Here is a 13671-nt window from a genome sequence, read left to right on the forward strand (position 1 = left end):
TCATCCTTGCCACCTAACTCTTCTCACTAATCACCTCGTAATCGCTTACAAAATAGTGCAAACCTTAACCAGGTACAATATCTTCTTGTCAACCAAGTTTTGTCTCTAAACACATCATCATCACTTAAGAAATTGGGCAAACTTCAACCAGATATACCACAGATGTCCTTGTCGCTCACAGTTTTATTAAAAACATTATTGTTTAGGAAGATGGTATGACACATAATCCTTGTTCCCTGTCTCTACTCACTAGTCACATCGTCATCTCTTACTAAATACAGTAGAGTCCCGCTAATCCGAAAATCCACCTAATCCGAACAGGGCTACGACAAAAAAAAATTAATTTTTATAACATTTAAGAACTAGGAAAAGTAAAGAAAATTTTTTTTTAAGAAATGTTGTACGTTTATTAATGTGTACATAAGAAACTTATAATTTATATAGTTCACTGTCTAACCGAAAAGAGAAAAAAATAATATTACGTACATAGTAGGCTACTTAAATACATATGTACGTATTGAAAATTTTTTTAATTTACTTACATACTATATGTACAATTCATGTTCTGTACAGGATTGACACAAAACAAAACGTAAAAAAGCAAACCATTATCTAAGAGGTAAAGTCAGTAATCTTCCTTTGACGCAATGGACTAAATCGGCTTGAAGATGCAATATTTCGCCAACGTCGCATAAACATAACATGTGTTGGGGTTGCATCGGCATGTTGCTCGACTTAAAGCCAGATCAAGGGCACTGGCTGCGGCAGTGTAAGAAACAACATCAGTCGGCGCGTTCCCTTCCTCCTCACTGTCGTCTGCATCTAGATCAGTTGACGTTCCCTGCACAGCTGCTACGATATCTTCATCTGTGTATTATTCGTGGCCACATTCTTCAATGGCCGTCCACTTTTCAACGCACTCTTCTGCATTTTCACAACCTGGTACACTTTGTTTCAGTAGCTGAAGAAGTTCAAACTTTTCTTTGCCGGGGAAAGACCGTTTGGACAAACTCTAAATCAGGCCAAAGATTTTTCCATGATTTCTGTAAAGATTCCTTTAGTGTTTTCTCCCAAGCTTCTGCTACCCAGTAAATGACATCTTTGATGGTGATTTTCTTGAGTTTATGCAAGATTGTCAGTTTTTCATTCTCTTCAAGTAGACTACGAAGTAGCATTTTTCTGTAATTCTGTTTAAAAGCCTGCAAAACTCCTTGGTCCATTGGCTGCAAAATTGAAGTGACGTTTGGTGGGAGAAAAATGGCTTTGATATCACCGCAAACAAGTTACATTTCTTCAGAATGTGACGGAGCATTGCCTATCTATACTAATATTATAAAGCTGAAGAGTTTGTTTGTTTGTTTGTTTGTTTGTTTGTTTGTTTGTTTGTTTGAACGCGCTAATATCAGGAACCACTGGTCCGATTTGAAAAATTCTTTCAGTGTTGGATAGTACATTTATCGAGGAAGACTATAGGCTATATTATATTATCAATAACATTAGGTATCCTTACTAAAAGTCCAATTTAGAATCAAATGCATTGGAGGGGGTTAGATACAACATGCAGTACACATACGAAGTGTGTGTTGACAATGCCGCAGGCGCTAGAAGTTTATTAAGCGAAATACCACTCACTGACTCACTCATCACGAGATCTCTAAAACTATACACCCGATCGACTTGAAATTTAGCATAGTTACTCATTTTGTGATGTAGACGCTCACTAAGAACGGATTCTGCGGAAATCCGATCCCAAGGGGAGTTTCGGGGGCGTAATATATCAAAATTTCCAGTTTTTGGTAGGAAATCACCATGGCAACGGCTGTTGCTTTGTTGATGCTTCATTCGTCTCCATGGCAACGACTATTTCATTGTTAGTGCAGTCCTCATCACCGTTGAAATTTTGCGGGTACTTTAAATATCAAAAATTGCCCTTTTTTTCAAGTATATATATTTTACAGACTTAAAAATTCACTGTAATGTTCCTTATGTTACGCAGGATGACATTTTACGAAAATTTGATCCAATGGGTGGTTAAAACCAGGCAACAGTGGGTACTTTGTCTGCATGAGAACAGGATTTTGCATTGTTCATGCCTTCTGCGTCTCCATGGCAACAGGCATCGCGCAGCAGTGACGTACCCACAAGGAGGGGCATGTATAATGAGCGGCGCAAGAGTGATCTGCCTGTAGACTGCCGTAGCGAAGTACGGGTACATCAGTTGTACGTTGCGTGCACGAGTCGGGAAACCATCGGTGCTATTCATTTTCTCTCCGGTACATTATACAGCATTGTAATAGATTTTCACTGAATTTTTTTTTATTTACCATTACTGTAAATGGGAGATGTGGCTTAATTTTTTTCCATTAGTATAGCCGTGCAAAGCCGGGTCGGGCAGCTAGTGAGTAATAAATAGGGACCCTTTTATTTCGCGAATGGTTTATTCACGAAATTTTTATACAAGCATATAGGGTCAACATACCAACAATTTATGTTATTTTTATTGTGTTACAAACCGTTTATGCGTCGCGAAATTCCGCGAAATTTCACGAAATTTGCCATTTTTCTCGTTTTGCGCGAAATAGGGCTAAATTCCTCTATTTCACGAAATTTCGCACGAAATAGTCCATTTAAAATCACTATTTTTAAGATTTGCGCAAGAATATGTTTACAAGTCAAAGATAAAACTCCACACTACACGAAAATATTTTACAGAACGACGCCTAGGCAAATCATTTTTTCACTTTATAATTTGATAATATAAGTAACTTCATATTTTAACGCCCTCGGGTTCAAGAAACGGTTTATTACGTTTATTAACCTAACAATAACATAACTGTTTTGTTTTCTTTCGTTGGCCAACGGGTTTCCTAACGGCCATAACAGGCCATAGAAAAGAAAGTACATAAACACTTTATCATTGCGACGCCATGTTGAATTTTTTAATTTTTCGCTGTGAATCTTTACTTTTTTCTTTCAAACCCCATTTATACGGAAAAAAGTCTTAATTTTCTAAAACATTCACAATATATCTGAATTCAATACCGAATTACGGTAATTTACAAAAAAAAAAATAATTTTACCAACATGGCGTCCTTCCATACAAAATGACGTCCTTGATGTATTGTGAACAAAACTTACACACTTTATCTCGTCTTCTCTGAGACGTTCGGAGAAACATTTATCTTTGGCTCAGAAACTCCGGGCTTGTTTGTTGTTATGCTGCTTATTGTTGAATACACACTTTTTATATATTTTTTTTGATTGGAAAGTGGATTTAAGTGTTATTCTTGAATTTATATATCATGCATTTATCTGAAACAGTAATTTATCTAGTACTTTGCCCTCGAATGAAGCATGTAATTTAAACAACAGTTATACAATTGCAATTCGCAATATCTAAACGTGTTAAAAGCATTTAAATCATGCCGAAAATTGTATCAATTTGCAACTGACGAATTTTATGTATTTGATGCAAAGAAAAAAATATTGATGTGCAAATTTTGCAACTTCCCAACAAGGGTTTATATTAATATTACAATTTTAAATGTGTAAATGTTCAAGTGTTTAAAATAGCAAGATGTTTTCAATATTATCTCATAATGAAAGTTAAAATTTAACAGTTAAGTTATTTTCACTTTTCCTGTATTCTCTCCCCCCCCCTCCCCCCCCCCCCTACATAAATGTACTACATGTTAAGTGAAACAAATTTTATTTACCGCTTTATTAAAAATTTTGACTTTTTACACCGCTTCTGTTTTTTTTACACCGCTCTAACCAGGTTTTTTACACCGCTTTCACTAGTTTTTTTGCACCGCTATTGGTAGTTTTTATTTACCATTTTTCAGGGTCCCTAGTAATAAAGCAGTAGGAGGCAATCCATTTTCTTTGTTAAAAGCCTTTACTTTTGGCACAAATTGTTTTTCAAACCAGTCTTGGAACAAGACACGATCCATCCAAGCTTTCTTTTGGTTTCTGTAAAATACAGGGAGATTGTTCATGTTAATGTTTTTAAAACAGCGTGGTTTTGCCGATTTGCAGATAACCATCAGTGGAAGCTTATTTGTGGCAGAAGCGTTGCGTTTCTTCCATCGGTCTAAGAAACCGCAACTAGCCGTAAATGATGCGTCACCATCCATGAGCTTGTTCAACTGAAAGCTTTTTCTTGAATCAGAGGGCCAGTGATAGGGATTCCTTTTTGTTTTTTTTGGGTAAACCATAAAAAAAGTGCTTCGTCCAATTTTTCGTAAGAAGACACTGTCGTTTTGCTACGTTTTTCAATATTTTTTTTTTCACTTGTGGTAGTACAAAACTGCTCAATTTTACCTCTGTTCTTTTTCCAATCAGAAATGCCGACACCGAATTCTTTCGATAACAGACTGAGGAGAAGAATGCGTAAGCCTATGCGGGAAGGAGGATGGGGGCTTTGTTTACTCTGGTTGAAGGTCACTGTCCTTCCGCTAATACACACTCATGAACCACCCTTCATTTTGACCTAATGTTGTCACGTAATGTATGCTGTTGGATTTGTTAAACTCGAAATATTTGAAATTGCAGTTTAGGCTATGTGAGTAATTAAAAATAATATATGATACTAAATATTTACGCTAAATAATAAAGGTGTAATTTTTGTCTGACCTTTCATACATATTTGACATATCAGACACTAAATACGCCTCAAAAATACAATATATGGCATTATATGACAAAATTCCGCCTAATCCGAATTTTCGCTAATCCGAACAGGGTTCGGTCCCAATTAGTTCGGATTAGCGGGATTCTACTGTAGTGTAAATCTCAGTCAGGTATACCACAGACATCCTTGTCACTCACTATTCCTAGTTAACTTTATAATTTTTAAGATGGCAGTACAGAACTTTAGACCAGGGCCAACCTTTACCAAAAAAATGGCATGCTGTTTATTAATACGTACCAACACTTATATATTTATCAAATGATGTATTGGAAAATGTTTAATATCATTAATGAGAAATATACCTGTACCCTTTTCAAGGAATGTATCAACATGACGTTGGCAACACTACTTGGTAACTTTAGTGTCCGAGATAGTTTCGCATCCTGTAAAAGTAAACAAGCAGCAGTAGTGAGTGTTGTTTCGGTAAACCATAGTTTTTTGTGAGCTGTTTGATGCAAGGATTACTGCAGCATGGTTTTAAATATGAAAGAAACCTGAATTAACACTATTGATAATACATAGTCTCCTTTCTAGATTCCAATAATCTTGGTAGCACAGCAGCAGAGCACACGGTTGTGAAATTTAAGGGGTAATTTTTGACATGGTTCAAATCTTGTAACTGAAAAATTTTCACTATAAAAAAAATTACTGGATTATAGAAATTTGGCTTTAAGCAAATATGTATTAATGCATTTTCTGTGTGTTTGCCTATCAAATTGCTATAATATTATTAAACAGGTAACTTAGTCCACTGGCTTGATTATTTCATTATTCCATTTTCATACATTTTACAGGAGTCACGGAAAATGTTTTACAGCCACAAATCATCGTTAAAATGTTTAATTATATTTTATTGGGAAGAAGGGAGGTCTCCAAGCATTTAAGACATACTTTCAGTACCTACCTATTGTAGTATTTCTAGGTTACCTTGATTGTGTAATTATCTGGTTTCGAAGCAATCAAGGTGAATAATTTGTTTTTGTGAATAAGTTGAAAGTACTCTCAGTTTCTTTGCCCAAGACCTTTCTAATAATATTAATTTTTTTAGGTTAATAATTTTCAGAACATAATGCGTAACTCAGCCAAAAAGCTACAGCATCTTTGCCACCTATATTCCTCAACAACGACTTTGTCATCTCTAATACATGGTGCAAGTTACACCACAGTCTGCAACAACCCTTAACCTCTACTCTCATATATTTTTAATTAAGTATTTTAATTAAAGGACTAAAAGTTGATGATCTTTCAGTTTTGTTCCCGGGCATAGTAGTTAGATCACTTGTCTCCCTACAAGGTGATCTGGGTTTGATTCCTGGGTGGGGTCTACCCCGGATGTTTTGCAAGTGGGATACGTAAGGTGCGATGCATTGGCCGGTGTTTTTTTTCTTGTTTCTCATATTTCTTCCCCTCATTAATTTCATCATTGTCCATTCTCATTTCATCACTAGGGCCTACTGATTATTTCTAATGACCTCAACATAATGAGATGTTTAAGCCCATTCATTCAACTCATACACTCCATAAAAAAAAGAACATCCTTCTGGAAATATTCTTAAGGGTACAATAAATACAGTAAACTCTCGATTATCCGTGTTAATTGGGACCTTCCGATGCCCGGATAATTGAATGCCCATAAAAAAAACCGGATAATCCGTTTCACCACTTAAAATGGTGTATTTACTGGCAAAAGAGTGTCTCTTCAGTAGAATTCTATGAGTACAAGCAAAGGCTTTGTATACCGTGTCCCAGCTTATTGGACCGTAAACAATACTGGCACTGTGTTGCCGCCATCCTTCTCCTGTCCCCTTTATTGCTACGGGAGGGAGGGAGCGGAGAGCGAGCGGCGACAGTCCCAACTCAGCATCTCCCTCCACCCTTTTAACGACCTATTATCCGGGGTCACTACAAAATACTTGTACGTGTCTGAACCACAGCACAATATTGTACACCTTTTTTTTCCCCTTCCAGCTATAGCATTTTATTTTTCTACCTCGCGCGGCAAGATATTGTTTCTTGTTAATTCCGCCTATTAAAATTAGGATGCACTTTACAGTCGTAACTATGAGTATGGGATACTACGAGACCTTCGAAGTTACGAGAGTTTTGAAATGCACTGTCAGTTTGACTACCTACGTAAATAGTAATCCTAAACTAATCTGGTTATTACGAGTGCTTCCTTGTTGGCTCTTTCGTAAGAAAGAGTGATTTGAATGGCATCTTCAAACAAGGAAAAATACCGTTAGTTGGAAGGAAAAAAAAGGTTCACGCAATAAACAAAGGCTGCAAAGAGAGAGAGGGCCGTGGCGTGTGGCTATGCTGGCACCGGGGCTGTCGAGAAAGAATGAAGGCTGTTGTCTGGTAGCGAACATGCTCCCTTTCTCTCTCTGTCTCTCTCTCTCGCTCGGGGGTTTCAAGAAGCCCTCCCCCTCCCATTGTGTTACTGGCTGCTTCGGCCGGTAGAGGGGAAATTCCTAAACCACCCCCCTTCCCCCCCCCCCCCAAGTGTGTACGTGTGTACGAGAGCCCTGTTCCTTTTGTGCGTGTGTGAGACCTCGTTGCGTGCGTGTACATGGCAAAAAAAAAAAAACACACGCACTCTTCTTGTGTAGCTTTACTGGTTTTAATGATGCAATATTCCAATAGGTAAAGGAGGGAGAGGGACCTTTTTTTTTTAGCGTGGCGGGGCGCTGTGAAATGTACGCTTGAAAAGAAAATGAAAAGGGTGGGAGGGAGTTGAGCCGGAAGCAGCAGTCAAGGCATTCCTTTTTGGTTTAAAGTGTGACAAATTGACGGGTGATGGTGGCGGGGAACGAGGGTCTGAAGGGTCAGGTAAATAGCTTTCTAACACAGCAGAAAAAAAAAAAAAAAAAAAAAACGCAGTAGCTGCGTAGCTACACCCGTCATTTTTTTTACAACTTCATAAAAAAATCAAGCACGGATAACCCGAAAACCGGATAATCCAGGCCTGGATAATCGAGAGTTTACTGTATTTGAAACACATGTAATTTGCATGAAAATGGATTTTTTATTCACTAATGTCAATTTCTTCAATGGAATCTAACAATGAAATAATTGGTTCATGAAGGCCATACTATGGTCTATGCCTTTTTCAGTATAATGTAAAATGCAATGCTCTAAAATCGCTTTGGAGATGCTTGCCCATGAATGAGGAGGAGAGTCTCAATATTCCCCCTCTCAACCGTCCAATACCCCACTTTTGTGCTCCTTTCCTTCTGTGCCGTCGAAAATCCCGATCTTAAGCCCCACTGCCTTTCTGCTGTTGAGTCCCCACTCCTTTAAATTACACGCATCACCATGCTATTGTAAGTCATCACCTCGACTAACCCTACTGTCTGTAAAGAAGTTGATCTTCAACTGACATAAACTATATCACAGTGTGATTTTCCTGTAATTTAAGTACCAACCTCTGTACATTTCAAGTCTAACACATTTTTTTAAAATGATCTGTGGCACTACTGCCAAGTTAAGAAAAAACTAGTAATTACATTAAAAATAAAATAACTTACAGTTAATATGTATACCTCATTGTGAAAATGCACTACAATAACAAAATTTAGTGATTCCAACTCTCATGGGCATGGATCCCAGGGTAACAAGGGAGGGGGGGGTGGGGGGAGGGGGGGGGGGCAGGCTCGGGTCCTGCCCTGAAATGAAGAAGAACCTCACTGAGAGGGCCCACTCATTTGTAAAATCGTGACTGTGAAACGGGGATGATAAGTGTAAATGTCAAAACTATGTTGAATGGAAAAATTTCTCTATAGTTTAAAGTTTTCTGTTTATTGATGCATATATGCCAAAATATGGACAGTGTACAACACATACAAGCGCCATATCGAAAGAAGACTTGTATTGGTTGAAACCCAAGTCCAAAACTCTTGGGCCTTGCGAATCCTACAGATTTTCACCCCTGCCGACTCTTATTCAAGTCAGTGTCATGTAACTCATTAAATGAGAAGGAAAATTGTATGGTATTGAAATAAACAACAGCTATCTCTTAGATTATCTTCCACTATTTTATAAATTATGATTTGAAGCTAAGTTACTTTTAAAGATTTCAAACGGTTATCCAGTGGGTTCTCTGGGGGAGGCAGTTTACCACTGGGTAGCTGGTGGCTGAGGGAACACCTCAATTTCCCTGGTCAATGGCTAATGACCGTTTCTGGAAATGCCGAGAAGCAATGGTCTAGGTTCCGGGCCACTTTCTCAAATTGCTATGGAGATGAGGGTGTAGCGTGCTAAATTGCTATTTTCCTGTAATTGGCTTTAGGTACTTAGTCTTATGTTCAAGGGAGAGGAATTTGGTCCACCATAGCATTAAGGCAATACCAATATACGCTGGCGCCTCGCAAACTACTCTCCCGGGGTGAAGTGGTGGGAGAGGGTGGCAGCACTGGCGAATACCAGCAGCTGCAGACTGGCCGTTGGATGGGTGATAGTTGGGACGGGGTTATCAGCCCCTAAGGCTGGGGTGGCATGAGTCCTCCCTGGTAGCTGGCTGCGAACAGGCTACTGCCTCAGTGCTGTTAGCGGTCTTAGCCGCTGCATACTTTACTGCTCGTTTCTCGTCCCTTCCTGGCCTCTTGACTCGGCACTTCAATCCTTAATGGAGATTGTTGGTGTTTTTAAAAGGGGTGTGTTAGAGTAAGCGATATTGGCATGGGGCATTTATGCCCGCATGTAGGTAAGTGAGGAGCGATATAATAATGCCAGTGCCGAGATAAGCAAACAGTGTACAGTAATGCCCATGCTGAGGTTGGCGAGGAGCAGTACGGTAATTCCTGTGCCGAAGTAGGAATTCTTGCACCGATATAGGTGAGGAGTGATGCAGGACTAGCACCATGAAAAGACGGTCTGTCCCAGGAAGAGACCCATACTGCTAGCCCATGTAGACATATTACCTGAAACGGTGTGCAGGGTAGCACTTATTCCTCTTAGTGTGGGGCTCTATCTAACATATTCGTGCCACCTGAAGTGGCGTGCAGGGTGGCTTTGTTACCCCCTACTCTTCCTGTAAGGGTGTGTAAAGAGCCCGTTTACCAACTGCATGGAATCTGGTAGTTCAAATGTTTATATATATACTCCTCCCTCCCCCCTCCAAACGCCACATATCATTACAATTGTCACCCTTAGAAGACATAATATTTCAACTTCACGTATTTTGTACATAGATTTTTCTTTTTTTGAAGCAGCCAGTCTCTTCTTTTTTTCGGTAAATGGACTTTTACTTATTTTCCTATGTGCTTTGGTGCATGCTAGTCTGTATTCTAGGAAGCACACTCTTTGCTATGTCATAAGGTTCCTGACCAGGGTCACCTTCATGTGGCTTCCTCTCATATCCTACACTATCCCCTCATGAGAGTTTGTAACGTTCATGCCTTGCGGAACATCAGGTTGGATCTACAATTATCACTGATTGTAATTCAGGGATCTCCTTGAGTTTCCAGGGCTGCTTCTTCACATCTCAGCTGCTTCCATAGGGTTGGATCATTCTCTTTGGCTCCATTCTGGTCCACGGCATTGTTGCTAGTGGTTCCTTGGAAAAGCCAGAACTGATTGCATTGTACTTTCCACTCTGCCCAGTTTGGGTGATGCACCCAATGCACATTTCCCTCTTTACTTGCTACTTGATAAGGATTCTCCCACTTGGGGTTTAATCCAGCATGAAATGTCCTTGCAGTTTCTGATAGTTTATGGGTGTGGACATCACTTGGTTCCTTCACCAAAATGGATATGGAAATTTTTGTTGACCCCACCGCTCTAGGTCTATTTATATCTTTGCTGATTTATAGTGGGCTTCTTATTTTGTCTACTGCCTGTGTTGTGCATACTTATCGTACCCCATGCAGTTAGTACTACATCTCCCTGGCTAGTGGTTGTCAGGCACCATTCTCCTGGTTTAGGAGCATTCTCCCCAGCATTTCTTCACTGGGGAGTCATCCCTGTGGTGTAGTTCTGCCTGCATCAGAGCGAGAACATGATCCTGGGTATATGTTTGTCCCATTCCCTGTGGTTTTCCCAAGTTCACAACCTAATGTTTTTTTTTTATATATTAGTTTCAGCAGTTTGTATGGTTTATCTGTGAGTGGCATACTAAGGTTGTACAGTTGCTGCTATCCGACCAGTTGCTTGCTTGTTTTCGTACTCTGCTTTGAAACTGTTTGCCATTGTCTGACAGTATTTTCTTCGGGTACCCCTATCAGGAAAAGTGTCGCATTTCAGGATGCAGATAATGGAATGTGTCTCTGAGATTGCACCAGGATATTTGTTTTTCCAGTTGTGATTCGTGGGTCATTGTTTCCCTGGATGTCTGTGGATTTCTAACTTGGATGCCCTGAGGCTACCTTGTTAAATGCACAAGTCAGGCAAGCACATATATGGATGTATATCTCTCTGGATCCCCTGCAAATGTGTGTACCAACAGGTGTGCATCATCGTCGTTGATCATGGGATGCGACCAAGTGTACAGATTCAACTAGGGGATTAAACAAAGAAAACAATTAAGAACCTATTATAAACAAACTGAAATATACAAGATGGCAACAAAAGATACTGTTCTCAAAAAGTAAACAAATAAGTTAAAATGTAAAATTACCTTGTATTGTCTCATGATATCATAAAGACACCACTAAGAATCTCATACTTACTACTTACCATTGACCAATGTAGTCAATGTGCGCACTTGTAATCGTAGGGCAACGAACAACTATAAAGAAGCCAATAAAAGCCTTTTAAGACCTTAAGTCAGTTATCAGGAGCTCAATGCTGTGCACGATCAGAGTCACCCTGGCTCGAGGGAAGGAGGTATGTCACTGGAACACAACACAATAGCAGGGAAGGGAAGGAACATAGAGGAAGAAACACTTAGTAGGTGTCAGGCGTTTAGACCAGACGTCTGTGAACCACGAGGCCCATCATGTCTTGAGTACAGACTTATCGATGCCCATCTTCGTTTAATCACAGTATTCCCTTCGTCTCTCCAGCACCAGTGCAACAATTTAAGTCAACGTTATAATTATTATTATATAGAGGTTATTAAACCAGCTTTCATGAATGATGAATGTGGGTTTGACCCATAGTTACTCGCAAACTGCAGCATTTCGACAGAACTCCCAATCAGAGATGAAGTCTTTTGTTTAAAAGGACTTGAACTTTGGGAAGTTGAATTCATGCCACAATGTTAAAGCATAAATGGTGAAATTCAAAAGTTTTACTCAGAATTTTATTCCAGTACGGTACACAAAAATGGCCGAGCAGTGTAGGCAAAACTTATAGTGACAGAAAAATAAAACTTACATAATAAGGGAGTTAAATTAGTCTGGGACCACTTACCACCCATGGTGAATACATCGAACAACAGAGAATGATGATTCAAGGCTAAAAGCCATTGTAAGAGAAGAAAAACCTCAGAAAATCAGTGATTCACTGTACCATATTAGAAAAAACAAACTTCTTTAAATTGAGACAACAAACCGTCGTAAATAGTTCCACATTCGAAACTCTGTAACCTTAGTGAAGATTTTTAGAGAAATGTACCACGAAATATTTATACTGGGGTCTGAACATGCATATTTAAAAATAGACTGAAAATAGAGTAAATGGGCTGAGATGTAGTACCCCAACAATTAGGATAATTTAAAATTTTCCTGCTGGACTTGCATGGTGATTGCTTGGCAGATACAAACAGCATTAAGGAAGAGAGGTGGATGTCAGGTAACAGACAGAACAAGGAAACAAATGGTAGTAAGACAGGAGAGTGTGTAAAACTTAAGAGCTCATAGGAAATGGGTCATCAACATGGCTATACAATATGCTTTTACTCAGAGGTACAATGCTTTGTCAATAATGTGAACTTGGGTAGGTGAAGCAAAGAAAATGGAAGTCTATGCTCGCAGAGGTGCATCTTACGGGGCATGAGAAGCAAAAGTCGGGAGCTACGAGACAGAGCTGTAAGAAAAAAGAAATACAGGAAATGTCTAATAAAGTTTACAAATTACCATAAAATAAAATAAAATATATCCAATATTTATTATTGTACATCCTTTAAATTCTTTGTACTCAAACTTGATTTTAACGCAAAATAAATTCAAATTGGTATATATGATTTTGCTTCATGTTCTCTTATGGTCTGTAATGAATTTCTTTTCATTATTAAAAGAACAAAAATTTGTCCATCCTTTTATTTAACTAGTAGATTTAATTTTTCTGCATAAAGATTAAATATTGTTATATAATAAAAAAATTGTGAGCGAGTCTTAACAGTACTAGCCAGTGATGTGTAATCATCTAACCTCGGTAACGAGCAAATTCTTGTCTCATTTTGCAAATAAACTTATAATACGAAACTCGGATACAAAATTTAATATAGAATTTTTTCAAATAATGCAGAGCGTGATAAATATAAGACAAATTTTCAATAAAATAATTGTGCCATTACACAACAGAAATTTAACAGGTTGGAAGTCCAATGTGCATGTATACAAAACTGCTATAGCCACGACCGAAGTCATCAACATGGCCAAACCACGTGTGGCAACATGCATCTAAAATATTTTAACTTTCGCGAACATCTGGGAATGCACTATATGTATTGGTGTGCCAAAGGAAACTTTATGGTAATGAAACTATCCTGGAATATATCTTGAAAACTTAAATAGTCATAAAAAATTATAACATTTTTAAAAATATCCTATAATTTATTATGCAGGAAAATATTTTGTAACAAACATGACTTCGTATTAGAACACTAAGTATATGTATGTGTATTTTTTTGCTTGAAAAACAGAAATAAGTCTGTAAATACTTCCTACAAAAAACCTTAAACTTATTAAGCTGCTTTAATATTTAAGATTTAACAGTATAAATGTCATCGCAAATTTTTTTTTTTTTTTGATATGGCATTGAACATATGTAGGTTAACAATTTATTGTGTCTCTAAAGTAAGATGAATGCTGCGCTCT

General features: G+C 38.3%; 1 protein-coding gene and 1 long non-coding RNA gene across 2 annotated transcripts in view; one reads left to right on the plus strand and one right to left on the minus strand.

Annotated features, from left to right (window-relative positions):
• The window catches only part of LOC134527885 (uncharacterized), a 74261-nt gene that overhangs the window by 57755 nt on the left and 2835 nt on the right, over nt 1–13671 (plus strand). The gene's annotated exons all lie outside the window — the stretch shown is intronic.
• LOC134527887 (uncharacterized) overlaps nt 1–13671 on the minus strand; it is a 29884-nt gene that overhangs the window by 1852 nt on the left and 14361 nt on the right. The window lies entirely within an intron of this gene.

Source organism: Bacillus rossius, chromosome 1 (genome assembly GCF_032445375.1).
Source record: "Bacillus rossius redtenbacheri isolate Brsri chromosome 1, Brsri_v3, whole genome shotgun sequence".
NCBI lineage: Eukaryota > Metazoa > Arthropoda > Insecta > Phasmatodea > Bacillidae > Bacillus > Bacillus rossius.